Consider the following 13,550-nt stretch of genomic DNA (forward strand, 5'->3'; position numbering starts at 1 on the left):
GGGGTGGGGGGTGGGAGGTTGGGGGCACCAGGTGGTGGGTATTGTAGAGGGCACGGATTGCATGGAGCACTGGGTGTGGTGCAAAAATAATGAATACTGTTATGCTGAAAAAAATAAAAAAATTTAAAAAAAAAAAAAGAAGAAGAAAAATAAAAGAAAAAGCCCACAGCTAGCATCATCCTTAATGGGAAAAATCTGAAATGCTTTCCTCCAAGGTGAGGAATAAGACAAGAATGTCCACTCTCACCACTTTTATTCAACATAGTACTGGAAGTCCTAGCCACAGGAATCAGACAACAAAAAGAAAGAAAATGCATCCAAAGAGGCAAGGAGGGAGGCAGTCTTTCACTATTCATAGACAACATAATACTCTATGTAGAAAACCTGAATGACTCCACCAAAAAATTGCTAGAACCCATAAACGAATTCAATAAAGCCTCAGGATACAAAATTAACATACAGAAATCTGTTGCATTTCTATACACCAATAATGAAGCAGCAGAAAAAGAAATTCAGGAATCAATCCCACTTATAATTGCACCAAAACAATAAGATACCTAGAAATAAACCTAACCAAAGAGGTGAAAGACTTGTACTTTGAAAACTATAAACACTGATGAGAAACTGAAGATGACACAAAGAAATGGAGAGACATTCCATGCTTATGGATTGGAAGAACAAATATTGCTAGAATGCCTATACTACCCAAAACGATCCACATATTTAATGCAACTGCTATCAAAATACCAACAGCATTTTTCACAGAACTGTAACAAACAATCCTAAAATATATATGGAACCACAACAGATCCAAATAGATAAAACAATCTTAAAAAAGGAAAGTAAACCTGGAGGTATCACAATTCTGGACTTAAGTTATATTACAAAGCTATAGTAATCAAAATAGTATGCTACTGGCACAAAAATAGACATAGAGCAGTAAAACAGAGTAGAAAACCTAGAAATAAACCCACAACTATATGGCCAATCCAGGAACGTTACATTCTATTCTAAGCATGACGTGTACAGGTATCACCAAGAAAATGAACTGGGAAGTACTGAGAAAATAGTGGTTATGATAATGAAAGAGCCCAAAGTAAACTCTGAAGGGACTATACAATTTGCCTTGCAGAAGAGGGAGCATTTGGAGCAAGTAAGAGCAGACTTCAAATATTTTAAATGTTGTCATGGGGAAGAACCCTAAATAATAGAGTGATGCCTATTGCATAGACAGATTTTTTTTTAACTTATACAAGTGAAGAAGATTTATTTTGGGGGGGGCGGGGAATGTATGTAGGCTCTAACAAATCCAGTAGAAAGTTACACCTCCTTTGAAGTAGGAATGTTACACCAGATATCAAAATTCTCTAAGCTTATTTTTCTAAACTATAAATCATGTTAACAATAAGGTCATATAAGGATTAAGTGAGGAGACATGTACGGAAGCACTAGCAGAGTGCCTTGAACTTAAATTTGCTCACAAAGCATCTCTTTCTGTGTATAACAGTTACACATAAAAAATGTTCAAAAGATGGAATCAAGTATGATTTTCCCATGCTAGGAATTGGTTAAGGATAAATAACCACCTGGAAGAACATAAGAAGGAGAGTAAACCTTTGTAACTCAAATTAGATTTCTTTCAGAATTCCTTCCAACTCTAAATTTTAAAATTTTGTGATTATAAATGCATACACACACAAATCTTGGAGAAAAGATCAACAATTAGCAACATATATATTTGCAATAGTAAGCAAAATTGACCAATATTTGGAAAATTATCCTATCTTCCTATTAACTCATGGTATAAAGAGATATATTTTACACTGGCCAAGGGGGAAAAAATAAAAGAAATTTGTAAAATTTCACTAAACAAGCATATTTTTCTTTGCCAGATCTATAGATCAGTTCTCCACCTTGAGAGGACCCTCTGACAATGATCAAAAAAATAATAACCTACCTGCCCATTCCTTGATATTTATATAAAGGAAATATTTCTTTGTAAGAAATGATAATTTTAGAAAGTCAGCTGGTGCGGTAAGTCTAAGAAAGAAACTATATACAGCAAAAAAAAAAAAATAAAGAGGAGTTTTCTTACACTAATGAGTAGAATGTTAAATTCAGCGGCAGCTTTGACTAATGTCATGAACTCATCCACCGTATTCTAATGAAGAAAAAAAAGAGAAAATGAAATGTTAAGCCAATATCCCAGACTACTAGGAACATTTTTTGAAACAGCTTCAGGAGAATAGGTATTATTCTTTGAAAGTTTGGTAGAATTCCCCAGGGAATCAGTCAGGTCCTGGGCTCTTGTTTTTGGGATATTTTTGACCACTGCTTCAATCTTGTTACAGATATTGGTCTATTCAGGTTGTCAATTTCTTCCTGATTCAGTTTTGGAAGTTTATAGGTTTCCAGGAATGCATCCATTTCATCTAGCTTGCTTAACTTATTGGCATATAACTGTTGATAATAATTTCCGATGATTGTTTCTATTTCCTTGGTGATAGTTGTGATCTCTCCCTTTTCATTCATCATTTTACTAATTTCAGTCTTCTCTCTTCTTTTGGATTAGTTTGGCCAATGGTTTATCAATCTTCTTGATTCTTTCAAAAAACCAGCCTCTAGTTTCGTTGGTGCGTTGTACTGTATCTCAAGTTTCTATCTCATTGATCTCTGCTCTAATCTTAATTCCCTTTTTCTGTGTGGAGTTGGCTTAATTTGTTGTTGATTCTCCAGTTCTTTGAGGTGTAAAGGCAGCTGGTGTATTCCAGATTTTAAACCAAAAGGTAAAGAATCTGTACTTGAGAAACTACAGAACACTAATGAGAGAAATTGAAGAAGACACAAAAAGATGGAAGACCATTCCATGCTCATGGATCAGAAAAATAAACATCGTTAAAATGTCTATACTGCCTAGAACCAACTATACTTTCAATGCTATTCCGATCAAAATTCCACTGGCATTTTTCAAAGAGCTGGAGCAAACAATCGTAAAATTTGTATGGAACTAGAAGAGACCCTGGATTGCTAAGGAAATGTTGAAAAAGAAAAACAAAACTGGGGGCATCACGTTGCCTGATTTCAAGCTTTACTACAAAGCTGTGATCACCAAGACAGCATGGTACTGGCATAAAAACAGACACATAGACCAGTGGAACAGAGTAGAGAGCCCAGATATGGACCCTCAACTCTATGGTCAAATAATCTTCGACAAAGCAGGAAAAAAATATACAGTAGGAAAAAGACAGTCTCTTCAATAAATGATGCTGGGAAAATTGGACAGCTATGTGTAGAAGAACAAAACTCAACCATTCTCTTACAGCATACACAAAGATAAACTCAAAATGGATAAAAGACCTCAATGTGAGGCAGGAATCCATCAGAATCCTAGAGGAGAACATAGGCAGTAACCTCTTCGACATCGGCCACAGCAACTTCTTTCAAGACATGTCTCCAAAGGCAAAGGAAACAAAAGCAAAAATAACTTTTGGGACTTCATCAAGATCAAAGCTTCTACACAGCAAAGGAAACAGTCAACAAAACAAAGAGACAACCCATGGAATGGGAGAAGATATCCACAAATGACACTAGAGACAAAGGGCTGATATCCAGGATCTATAAAGAACTCCTCAAACTCAACACACACTAAATAGATAATCATGTCAAAAAATGGGCAGAAGACATGAACAGACACTTCACCAATGAAGACATACAAATGGCTAACAGACACATGAAAAATTGCTCATCATCACTAGTCATCAGGTTGACTCAAATCAAAACCACATTGAGATACCACCTTATACCAGTTAGAATGGCCAAAATTAACAAGATAGTTAACAATGTGTATTGGAGAGGATGTGGAGAAAGGGGAACCCTCTTACACTGTTGATGGGAATGCAAGCTGGCGCAGGCACTTTGGAAAACAGTGTGAAGATTCCTTAAGAAATTAAAAGTAGGGGCGCCTGGGTGGCTCAGTGGGTTAAGCCTCTGCCTTCGGCTCAGGTCATGGTCTCAGGGTCCTGGGATCGAGCCCCACATAGGGCTCTCTGCTCAGCAGAGAGCCTGCTTCCCTTCCTCTCTCTCTCTGCCTGCCTCTCTGCCTACTTGTGATCTCTGTCTGTCAAATAACTAAATAAAATCTTTAAAAAAAAAAAAAGAAATTAAAAGTAGAGCTACCCTATGGCCCTACAGTTGCACTATTGGGTATTTACCTCAAAGATAAATGCAGCAAAAAGAAGGGCCATCTGTACCCCAGTGTTCATAGCAGCAATGGCCGCGGTCGCCAAACTGTGGAAAGACCCAAGATGCCCTTCAACAGATGAATGGATAAAGAAGATACGGTCCACATATACAATGGAGTATTATGCCTCCATCAGAAAGGATGAGTACCCAACTTTTATATCAACATGGATGGGACTGGAAGAGATTATACTGAGTGAAACAAGTCAAGGAGAGAGTCAAGTATCATATGGTTTCACTTACTTGTGGAGTATAAGGGATAACATGTAGGACATTGGGAGATGGAGAGCAGAAGTGAGATGGGGGAAATCAGAGGGGGAGACAAACCACAAGAGACTGTGGACTCTGAGAAACAAACTGAGGTTTTGGAGGAGAGGGAGATGGGGGGATGGGTGAGCCTGGTGGTGGGTATTATGGAGGGCACGTATTGCATGGAGCACTGGGTGTGGTGCATAAACAATGAATTCTGGAACACTGAAAAGAAATTTTAAAAATAAATAAAATTTAAAAATAAATAAATAAAAGGTAAATTATGGTGCAAGGATTTTATATGAAATATAAAACTTTTAATCTACATGTGATACAGGAGATAATACACATTTATTCAAGTTATGAAGAGTGACTTACTTTTTTTTTTAGTTAAAACTTTATTTATGTGAGATTTGGGTATTGACTAGCAGGAGAGGCCTTACATCATATCCTGAACTAAATGAAGGTTCTATTTTTATGAAATAATGTTACATGAGAACGTGGAAGACAGACAATATTACATATACACTGTGAGAGAGCCATTTAGCTGTTCATAAAATCCAGTCTCCTCTTCTTTAGTAGTAATAGATTTATAGCTTAACATGTGGCTGCCAGCATCACATTTCCCAGTCTCCCTTGTAGTGAGAAGAGGTGTTGTGACTAATTTTAATAGAAAGTAAGAGGTAATCATGTATGACACTGATGGCCCTATCCTTTCCACACTCCTTCCCCTACCTTCTTACAGGCTGGAATGATGAGAACCAGACTGATCTTAGATACCACATGGTGAAGAAGGCAGAGCCATCAACAGCCTAAGTTCCTGACTGTGTGGAGCAGAGACACCAACTAACCTGGTTGTTATGTGAGAAAAATAAACTACCCATCTTGCTAGAGACACTAAATTTGGGACTTATTTACTTTTTTAGTCACAGAAGCTTAGGATTTGACTCTACCAAATGTTCTCAAATGATGCAAACATGCATGTTTATATAATGATACAATGACAAAAGGCCCAATGGAATTACAAAAGGTGATTGTTTTAGGTAATGCTTTATGAAGTTTTTCAAATATTTTCAAAACATGAACTAAAATTTCTTTGGACAACTAACTATTATGCGTCAGTTAACTGTCAATCAAACACACAATAATACTTCTATAGATTCTGTCTTCCTCTGAAATCCAAGGAAGCCTATATATTAAAAACAGGAGCAAACTGCTAAGGTAACTCACATTTGATTCCTAACTGCACATTTGCCAGAAGAAAGTTTAGCTTTTGAATTCACCATTAAAACTCACTACTATTCAAGAGCAATCTGAATTCCAAAGTTCAATTAAAAAGGTCATTACCCTCTGGAACTGAGGGTGCTCTTTTATTTACAATATTGCTAATGCATTGAAAGAGAAGACAATTTGGCTTAGTTCAATTAGTACATTTAAGTCAAAGCAAGCTCCAGTTGACTATGGGTGACTTTCTCAATGTATTATCTTTTTTTCCTTTCCCTTTCTTTGCCTTTTAATTCTCTTGTCTCTCCCTCTCTGCCTCCTTCTCTCTTTCCTTGTTATTTTTTTTTTTTTTTTTAATGGTGGAGTATGAATATTATCCCGGCACTTAAGACTAAAGTCTCCATTTTATCTCTAAATTGCTGGTAAGCTGTTAATAACTAAGTTCATACAATATTTTGTTTTATAAAACTCTTCAAATTTATATGAATATTGATAAAACAATTTGATGAGAATTTTTAACTTAGCTTTCTGAGGGAGAATAAAATGTAAGTTGTGTTTTCACCAGCTAAAAACAATATGCAATTGCTTTATTATGGTATATTGCACACACTATGCTATGGAAAAGGAAAGAAAAAAAAGAATATCTTTGGTACTTGACTATGAACAGATGTTTATTAAGGTTAATCTATATTAGGAAAGAAGCATTTCATGATAACATTCAAACCAAAGAATGCTAAAGAATATGTTCTCATGGAGAACTCTGAGCTTTCCTATTGGGTAGGGTTCAGATGAGTTTTTTTTAAGAGCATGGTGGGGAACGGGGCATAGCTCCATGCAGTCCTGGCTTCCAGGACCCCCAGATCATGACCTGTACCAAAGGCAGAGGCTTAACCAGCTAAGCCAGGCACCTACCCCAGAAACAGTATTTTCTTTAAAGTGGTATGTAGGCTGCTTTAGTGGCTCAGCCAGTTAAGTGTCTGCTGTGGGTCAGGGCATGATCCGGTGGTCCTGGGATCAAGCCCCTCATAGGGCTCCCTGCTCAGCAGGGAGTCTGCTTCTCCCTCTCTGTCTGCCCCTCTTCCCACTTGTGTTTTTTCCTCTCTGTCTCTCTGTCTAATAAAGAAATAAAATCTTTTTTAAAAATAAAGTGATATGTAAAGCCCAGAAAATTAACTCTTATGCTCAAACTGAAAGTAACAAAAACTCTACTACCAGATAAATTTAAATAAAGTTCATAATAGTGACTTTTAACACCCTGAATTTAATTCAGGAGAAATAGTAGATTTTATTTTATTTTATTTTTTTTTTTAAGATTTTATTTATTTATTTGACAGAGAGAGGTCACAAGTAGGCAGAGAGGCAGGCAGAGAGCGGGGGGTGGGGAGAAGAAGGCTCCCCACTGAGCAGAGAACCCGATGTGGGGCTCGATCCCAGAACCCTGAGATCATGACCTGAGCGGAAGGCAGAGGCTTTAACCCACTGAGCCACCCAGGCGCCCAAAATAGTCGATTTTAATTTGCCCAAGTTGGCTATGCCAATAAAGGTCTTGGAGAAACTGTTCATGCAGAGTGTCCCATAGATTTGAGTCAACTAGACTGGGCATTCATTCATTCATCTAAAGCACTGAAGAGCCCACTGTGAACCTGAAGCTAGGCAGCTATACACGGAAAAAGCTAGACCCTGCTCTTTCTGTAAATTGTCATTAAGATCTTGTCTTAGCAATGGAGGAGCAATTTCCTTTAATTTACCACTCCACTGACAGACATGCATTCAGAGCATCCTCCTTGAAAAGACAACCGTTTGGTTTTGTCCCCTAAGTAAAAACTTATCTTTTAAAAATATTCTTATAATATTCAACTGAGATATGTTAAAAAAAAAAATTGGGAAATAATATAAAAGGAAGACAAATATCTGCTTCTCCCCCAAATTATTAACATTTTTCTTTATTTCCTTTCAGATTTTATCTCTTTTTTTCTCCCTTGTGTATAGATTTTTTAAGCTGCAATGATACTGCCTTTTTTCATGTTCGTTTGTCCTTGGTGTATCACAAATTTTTCATTAAAAATTAATAATAAAAAATTAATAGCTTATTTCATAATATACCATGATTTTTCTTATTGTTTTCTCAACCGGGGGATGTAATTGAGATACTCATCTTTGTAAATAACATTTTCTTAAGTATTGTGTCAAAAATAAATATATTTTTAAGTTGCTTCATTCACATTGTCAAAGTACATTCCCCAAGCATTGAAACAAATTATATTCCAAATAACAAGACAGGAGAATGCCCATTTAATCACACTCAGGTATGCGTATAATATATAGCTTTACTCAGGTGTATATATTTTTATGTTTTTATTTAAATTCCAGTTAGTTAATATACAATGTAATATCAGTTTCAGGTATACAATTTAGTGATCGGACACTTACATATAACACCCAGTGCTCATCACAAATGCAATCCTTAATACCCCTCACCTACTTAATCCATCCCCTCTGGTAACCATCACTTTATTTATTTATTTATTTTTGGTTTTTGTTTCTTATTTTTGTTTTTGTTTTCATCACTTTATTCTCTATAGTTAAGAGTTTGTTTCTTGTTCTCTGACAGATTTATTTCAATTAGCATATTCTCTAGCTCCATCCACATTGTTGCAAATGGCAATGGCAAGATTTCATTATTTTTTATGGCTGAATAATATTCTATTGTATATATAATACATAAAGTATATATATATATATGATGGAATGTTATATAATTTACATATACACCTCTTCTTTATCCATTGATTTGATAGATACTGGGCTGTTTCTATAATTTGGCTATTGCAGATAATGCTGCTATAAACACTGGGGTACAAATATCCCTTTGAATTAGTGTTTTTGTATTCTTTGGGTAAATACCTCATAATGCAATCATGGGATTGTAAGATAGTTCCAATTTTAATTTTTCGAGGAACCTCCATACAGTTTTCCAGAGTAGCTGCACCAGCGTACATGCTCACCAGCAGTGCTAGAGGGGTTCCCTTTCTCCATGTCCTCAGCAACACCTGTTGTTTTCTGTGATGGTAATTTTAGCCATTCTGACTGGTATGAGGTGATATCTCATTGTAGTTTTGATATGTATTTCCTGGGTGTATGCATTATCTTATAATGAGACAGGAAAATGACTGCATGTCATCATTTTTTTTTAAATTTCCTCATATTTGTGTTTTTGTTTTTATTATTTTTCTACTTTTTAAAACTTTATTGACATACTACCTGATTAAAGCATGGTATTTTTTAACAGTATTATACATGATAATTTTACATAGAAAACCTTACATAGCATTTCATATTATATAATTCAGCTTATTTCAAAAATGTATACATCCATTGAGCAAGGGGGGTTTTCATTAAATCACCAATATTAAATGCACTTGATCGTCATGTATAGATTAAACAAGTAGCTATTAACTATCTTTTAGGCATTTTAAGGAGGGAAAACATACATTTTGCACATAAAGAAATATTTGATACAAATATGAAGATAAATATTTTTTTTAATTAGAACATGGAGAAAAACCACATCTTTGATAAGTGTCTTATTTTGAAAGGAAGAACTTCCAGATAGAGTTATTCTTTTAAATACTCAGCTTTGGCTTCTTTGTTTCTCAACTACAAAGCTGCTGATTGCAAAACTCCAGGATTTCACATGAGTTCAAGCTGTGTCTACTTTGACACAAATGTTAAAACAAAACCCAGAAAATACAGTGTTAAGGATCCAGCTTCTGTTTCCACCAATACCCATCAATTTCCATTTGAAGGGGATGGTCATACTTGCATTTGTCAGCAAGTTCCATCAATAAATATAAAGACTACAAAATATATAGCCATATCACAAAAGAAAAACAGAAAGGCTTAGGGTTTTGTGGGTTTTTTGCATTTTGTACAAAAGTCACCTGTCAGAGGAAAATGTGTGTCTCCAAATATTATGCAATTTCCATAATGTGGTTCTTTATACAGTTTCCTTATATTTGTAATTAAAGTTGGTACTTTGTAGAAAGTTTCTTCATATCCATTTTCTATCATGATGTTACTAATTTTACCCATTTGTTTTTTTTAATGGCTATTGTGTATGAAATAAACTATGAAAAAACAATTAAGTTGTTCTTTTAAAATAGTTTTTAAGAGTGTTGTATTAAAAGTATGAACTTACACTATTTCATATCATTGCAAATATTTTTCAAATATATATATTTCAGACTGGTTAGGAGATGGTAAAATTTACCTTAATGTTTTCTTTGCTCACTTTTCCAGCATTTTGCATTGAATTTTGACATCTATAATCATAAGAATTACCTTCTATAATTATCCCTTTTGCATTACCTTTATCAGGCTTGCTCTCAGAATTATGTCTGGATAAATAAATGAATTGATAACTTTATATGTTTTGGCATGTTCTGTGACAAAATTCTATAGCATGGGAATAATCTATATAGCATGGGAATAATTAAAATTCTAAAAACTTTCGGGCCAATGTCTTATTTGGATGTAATTATTTGATAATATTTTTAAATTATTCTTGACTACTAAAACATTTAGGATGTTTTTAATTCTTGGTTCAATTTTGGCAATATATTTTCTCAGAAAATTGCTTCTGAGACCTTCAAATGTACTAAAATTTAGTTGTACACAGTATAATATCCTTACAAAAAATGTTACTGTTAACATTCCCATCTTAACTTGTAACATTTATAACTTTATATAGTTAACTCTTATTTGATTTCCTGTGGAGTTGTTTGTTTTGTTTTTTTTAAGATTTTATTTATTTATTTAACAGAGAGAGAGATCACAAGTAGGCAGAGAGGCAGGCAGAGGGGAGGGGGGAAGCAGGCTCCTCGCTGAGCAGAGAGCCTGAATATGGGGCTCGATCCCATGACCCTGGGATCATGACCTGAGCCAAAGGCAGAGGCTTAACCCACTGAGCCACCCAGGCCCCCCTGTGGAGTTGTTTTAAATAACCAGAATTAATTATACATAAATTCTTCTGATATCTCATTTCTAATAAGTAAATTCTTTCTTTTATCTCTGTCATTTTCTTTTCTTCTGCTTTTTTTTATTTTTCTTTTTTTTTAACTAGGGAGAAGAGTAATGAAAAAATGTTATTTCTTCTCATTTCTCCTTTTATTCTTTTCTTGCCATGGTTCTCTGTGGTCAGTTAACTCCTTGCTCCACTGACTTAGGGTTGGCTCTGAGACTTGCTTACAGTAACAGGACATTACCAGAACAGAAAGTTTGCCAGGTCCAAGCAGGAACTTCAAGAAGCCTTCTGTGTGTTTCTCTCTGTGTGTCTTGTAGTCTGCCTCTTTCCTTCAGAATGCATATATCACAGAGGGGGTGATCCTTCACTCAATATCACAGAAATAAAAGACATACATACCAAACGACTGCAGCTCCTGCCTACTACAAAGCCTCTCTCACTCAGCTTGCTGGGAAACACATATTTATTGTAACCACTGAGATTACATGCTATCATGCAGGGTGACCAAGCGAAAAATGACATATAATTTTACATTATGTTTCCTATCACAATAAGTTGAACCCCTACTTCACTTATATTCTATTTTTCTTGTTCAGTAATAAAAAGCCAGAATTGTGCCACTGAGTGTAACTTTGCTAATATCCCAGAAATTTGATGTCATTTTAAAAATTTTCTAAGTATAAAAATATAATATTATTTTCCATTTGACCTAATAGATACTAAATATATATGTAAATACAATTTTCTACCTTTTTAAATGTGTTATTCATTTACAGAATTATTGTGGTATTTTTAGAGATATGAGCCTTATGAATTTTGTATTTTTTAATAGGTTTAGGTTGTCTTTATGGCAAATAATATATTTTAAAATCATTTTGATAAACAGTTGAAATTAACACTTATTGGACCTCTAGTGACAATTTGTATTTAGATTTTTAAAGTTAATTTAAAAATTTGGGTTTAACTAGGGATATAAACCTATTCCCTTTATTATTAATGACTGACAAGTTTGGATTTGTCTCTGCATTCTTTGCTTTCATTTTCTTTAGTGATACAAAAAAAAAACTTTTATATCCTCCTAAGTTTTCAAACACACTCTTGAACCACTTTCTCTGATTAACAAATTCAAGGAAAGTATTAAAATATTGGCCTACTGACACATCTTTCGGTCCCAACTCTGTATAAAATAAAGAATATGATTTTTTTAAATTTCTAGACAACTTTAATTCCCAAAGTTGAAAATATATTTGAGGATTGTAGATGTTGATAATAATTATTTTACAATCAAAACAATCATATATTAACTCTCTTGGATTTTTTTAAGACATTTGCCATATATTCAATGACTAGCTTTGCAACAAATTCTTGTGACTTAGTTCTTTATGATGAAGCAGAATTATGCCCACACCAACATTCATATGTTATTGAATTCTTCAATTTTTCATTGTCAAGTGCTCTTCGTTTTTCATTTGGTTGGATGATATTTTCAAGCAGGATTATTCAAAAGTGATTCATCAGTGATATACTTGAACACTTGCATTTTAAAAACTGCCTTCGCAAACAAATGACAACAAACCTACATGTATAATTATTAAAATGCAACTTTTTTGTTTCCTGTAAGACCTCATATAAATGCTTCCCTTTCCTTCTGCATTTATTATAGTGCAAATAAAATTTGATATTAGCTTAATAGCTCTACTTTTTAAGTAACTTCCCTCACTCTTCCCACACTAATGGATATGTCTTTATTATTGTAATTTTTAAATCTAGCAGTATATTTCTAGACATGGAACTTTCCATGAAACAGTGATCCTTTTAAAACTTAAAAACTTATTGGGGTTAATGTGGAACATGAAATCAGCGATGCTAAGCCACTGGGGACAAAGAAAGCTTTCAGAGAAGGACCTAGGCCTTTGGAATGCCAAGGCCTGCCTGACCACTCTGCAGCTGGAATGCTGTAGGAGTCATCTTCCCCCAAGCTTTCTCAGCCCAAACAGCAACTTTATGATCTAAAATGCATTATTCCTTAGGCTATGTGTAGTAGAACACGCAGATTAGCATATAGTATCTTTCCTGTGACTGCTTGTCACACATCCCATGCTTGAGAAACAGTGATAAGGATTTGTGATTATCCTGAAGGATCAATAAAAGCAAGAGCAAAGAAGAGCTAAGGGGCTTCCTTTTGGAGTGTTGACCCACTTGCCTTCTCTCTTTCACAGCAAAGTTTGGAGTAACCTTTCTTCTTCCAGTACAGGATTGCTAGCCACTCCCTGCAAAAACTCAAAATTTATTAGTACAAAAATAGTTCTTTACTATAATTTTTATTATTCCTTTTGATCAGTTTGTTTGAGTTTGATTCTCAACTATCTATAAATGGCATCTTTCTTTTGTTCCCTGAAAATCTATTATACCTTTGATTAATCTGCATTGTTAGTGAGCTTTTCTAAGTTGTTCTCTAAGTCATCAGTTGGATTGCACTTTTCGCGATTCTGTTTTTACCATCTCTCATGAATACTTTTATCATTTTCATATATTTTAATTTTCCAATATTCCCTCTTACCCCAGGTTTCTTTTGCTAACAACCTATATCTCTATAAATGACCATTTTTTTTAAATAATTGAAGTGTAACTGGTATACAATATCATATTATTTTCAGGTGTACAACAGAGTGATTCAATATCTATATACATTATAAAATGATCACCACAATAAGTTTAATTGCCATCTATTGTCATACATGTTTTTTACAAGCAAATGACCATTTTATGTCACCTTTTGCCTCCTCAATGATTTCATTTCCTGATTCTTTATTAC

The 13,550-nt window shown here is 34.5% G+C and overlaps 1 protein-coding gene across 4 annotated transcripts in view; it reads right to left on the bottom strand.

Annotated features, from left to right (window-relative positions):
- The window catches only part of CTNNA3 (catenin alpha 3), a 1,776,580-nt gene that overhangs the window by 768,659 nt on the left and 994,371 nt on the right, over nucleotides 1-13,550 (bottom strand). The window lies entirely within an intron of this gene.

This window comes from Lutra lutra, chromosome 14, assembly GCF_902655055.1.
Source record: "Lutra lutra chromosome 14, mLutLut1.2, whole genome shotgun sequence".
NCBI classification, from domain to species: domain Eukaryota; kingdom Metazoa; phylum Chordata; class Mammalia; order Carnivora; family Mustelidae; genus Lutra; species Lutra lutra.